Source organism: Nothobranchius furzeri, chromosome 16 (assembly GCF_043380555.1).
Source record: "Nothobranchius furzeri strain GRZ-AD chromosome 16, NfurGRZ-RIMD1, whole genome shotgun sequence".
NCBI lineage: Eukaryota > Metazoa > Chordata > Actinopteri > Cyprinodontiformes > Nothobranchiidae > Nothobranchius > Nothobranchius furzeri.
The window spans coordinates 30,518,841-30,522,343 of NC_091756.1; positions in this window are offsets into that span (position 1 = coordinate 30,518,841).

A 3,503-nucleotide genomic window follows, 5' to 3' on the forward strand; every position below is an offset into this window, starting at 1 on the left:
TAATGCATAGGACACTCCAACCAAATAATCAGCATAGTCCTAGCATCACTTAAAGTCTGAGCTCTGCTGCCGCTGCACACACTTACACTTCAAAAGGTTTCTTAAAGGTGTGGCTTGTCCAAATTCTTTAAAAACCTTTCCTTCAAAGGACCTGCTTTTAAAACAAAAAGGCATCACTTTGCCTGAAGCGACTTAGCTAGGACTAATGGGGTCAAGCTTTGGTCAATTAAACCTTTAGTTCATGCTCGTCTCTTTGCTCTTTCTCATCTTGACGCGGCGTTCCATGGCAGCTCCTGTCAGACACGTCACGGACTTGGCTCGGCTGAAGCTGTTTACAGGTAAATGGGTTGTTCAAGCCTAGAGCATTCTGTCACTGAAATATGGGTGCGTTAATACCATTGGTTGCTTCTGCAGTCGTATGAAGCGGTTACATGTTTGGGTATGAGCGGGATCGATCATTCTGCCGCTTGTATCATGACCAGTTTGTCATGTCTTGTTAAAGATCAGGTAAATTCCTCAGTTTACTGAAGCTTACCTTCCTCAGGTAAGTGCTTGCTCCTCTGATTCTGTCAGTGTGCCACAGTTACAGTTTTGCACAACACTTTAAATATTTATGCAACAATGCAATGCAGATTTTTTTAAAGGTGTGGTTCACTGAAAAAATATTTTTTCAAGGTTATTTCTGATTACAATTGGTCACTCTGAGTTTTTCATGCAGGCTGAACATGAAAATAGTCTCCTACACCTATCTCCTGCATTAGCTGCTGATAGAAAATAAATGGTGAAACTCAAGGATTAGAAAAGCCCGACGGATCTACGTCACACTGTCACGGAACATTTTAGGACTCACAATCAATCAATCAATCAATCAAAGATACTTTATTAATCCCAGAGGGAAATTAGAGTTTCAGTACACACAATTCAGAGATCAGACATACATGGGCAAGACACATGACAAGAATTGGTGACTGTAGTCATTCACAACCCTGAGTCGCGCTACCTTAATAGAGATAAGAGGGTTAAATGAGGATTGGTTTAGGTGGAGGGGAAAAAAGAGACACTTCAGAGCTACCCTCCAGCAGGACGGCAGCTCTGCTCTACAAAAAAAAAAAACATCAGACAGAGAAATGCAACAGACTTCAGACAACACAACATAAGTGGGTGGTGGGTTAGGACTATCCCAGCTTCAGTTCCTGCAGCCACAATGAAGCAGCGCATGTCACCTCAGTGTGGGGGAGGGGGGGAGGGGGGGGGCATTTAGGGTTGGAGGGTTGCAGTGACCCTGGACGCTTCAGTGACCTTCCCGCTGTCCCGCCCAGGCTGGGAAAGGAGGCAGAGTTGAGTTGCCATAGCGACGGCACATTCCACATATCTTCTGAGGGGGGAGTTTTCGTTGGAGCCTTGCAGGCTCAAGGAAGCCAGATTCTGATTAGAAATTGTTTTGGGACCAGACAGAGATAATTTCCTCTCTGTCTTACAGTAAGTTGTTGGTCCTCACCTCTCCGAATCCCAATAATAATGACCGTTAATCTATCCCAATCCGTGCTGATTCGTTCACTCTCAGTTTCATGGCATCCATCTTTTGTGCCAAAGAATGAATCTCCGCCAAAGTCCCAAGCTTACAATTCATCTCGACAATTATTTGAGTCTGTGAATTCACAGCGCGGTGCAAACCATCTCTGAGCTCCGGGATCAGGCTAATATTCCTCGACAGCTCGTTAATTTTCCAGTAAGCCAGGTAGCCTCCAAGGCTGAGCAGAAAACCTGACACCAACACCACGAATATCCACACATCTTCAGAGTCCTCCACAGACAGCTGAGTTAAACAAATCAAGTTCCACTGTTTCCAGGAGTTCATGAAGTATCCAACTGGGTCTGTACTGGCAGGGCATCCGGGAGCCCCTTCTCCCGTTCTCATCGTTGAAAAAAATTTAACAATCGCATTGCAAGACCAGCTGACGAGATCCATTTAAATGTATTTCAGTGTCCAGTTTCCCGAAAAATGCAGAAGCAGCTGTGCACTCAGCACCCAGAGACAGACAAAGGCCTTGAGGATAAGATATGGAGGAGAGGAGGAAAAGAAGCGTCTGCACCCACCAAGAGCCAGAAGAGAATCTAGAGAATTCACCTATCTTGAATCATGACGGGGAAGGCTGTTGATGGTTTAGCGTCCAGGAAACAGCAGAGAACATCTGAGCTAGCAGAAGCTAACCATTAGCATTAGCAACTCCACCACACAGCAGAGGCTCCTCCAGGTTTGTGTTATTTGTGGAGGTAAAACATCAATGCTGGCGAGCAGAGTCAGTAGTAGAGTCACATTGCTGTTAGCCCATCAGAGACCAGATGGCAAAATATCAGGAAATAAGACTCTATAACATGTTACTTTCTCCTATAGCTGAATGGTACTTCTTGATTTGGGCACATCTGAGCTTTTGTCCCCCAGAGAAACGACTTACAAGGCATTCCATTAGAGACCACTGCAAATGTATTGATTAAAGGAGTGCTCCACACCTTTAATGCTTTTGGGACCTCACTGTTTTCTTGATGTGGTGTTCAAACAGGAAAGCTTCTAAAGCTTCATCTAGCAGATAAGTCATTTTTCCATCAGTTTCTTTTTTCTGAAGGGGGAATAAGGCACATAAATAGTCAGAACATTTTGCTCGAGGCAAGTCTGCGCAGTTGCCAGGCTGAGATTTATCAAGACACCCCTGGGGAAAAGATTATGACTAATGAGGTCCAACTTAATGGGACTGGAGGAGGCAGCTGGCGAGAAACAGGCCCCAGTTCAAGCCTTTATCTTGGGATCTCTTCACGGGCCAGACCGAGGGACAAACCCACAGGAAATACACCACAGCTGAAGCCAGTCACGTCCGCTCCAAGTGAGTTTCACTGACTTTATAAGGAAATGTAGGGAAACAGGACATTTAGGTGAAATGTAAGGGTTTTTAAATGCTTGCACTATTTTAGTGAGGTTGGGTTTTAGATATGTGTGACCAAAACAGAAGCTTTAACTTATCTGACAGTGTTACAATTCAGGACACCTGTTTCCTCATAGTTTGATGGCGACGTTTTCATTTTCTACTTTCTCGTTGGTGTGTCAGTGTTGTGAAACAATTCTCCACCAGGACAGTAGGGGGTGTAGACCTTTTCTAGCAGGTCTGTCTGCCATTGCACAATGACACTTATTCACTTCAGCTTTAAACACAAATCCACTCAAGGAGCAATGGCCAACTCCTGATGGAGTACACATGCGTTGACAGAGCTGTGTGTCTCCGCACCTCCACTCTAACCCTAACCCTCCACAGATGGAGAAGCTTGCATGTGGTCATAAAAGTTGATTTATTTCAGGAATTTCGTTGAAAAAATTAAACTTGATTTTTAGATTCATTCATTACACACAGACTGATTTATTTCAAATGATTATTTCATTAATTTTGATGAATATAGCTGACAGCTAATGAAATTCCAAATTCAGCATCTCAGAATATTAGAATATCAATTAA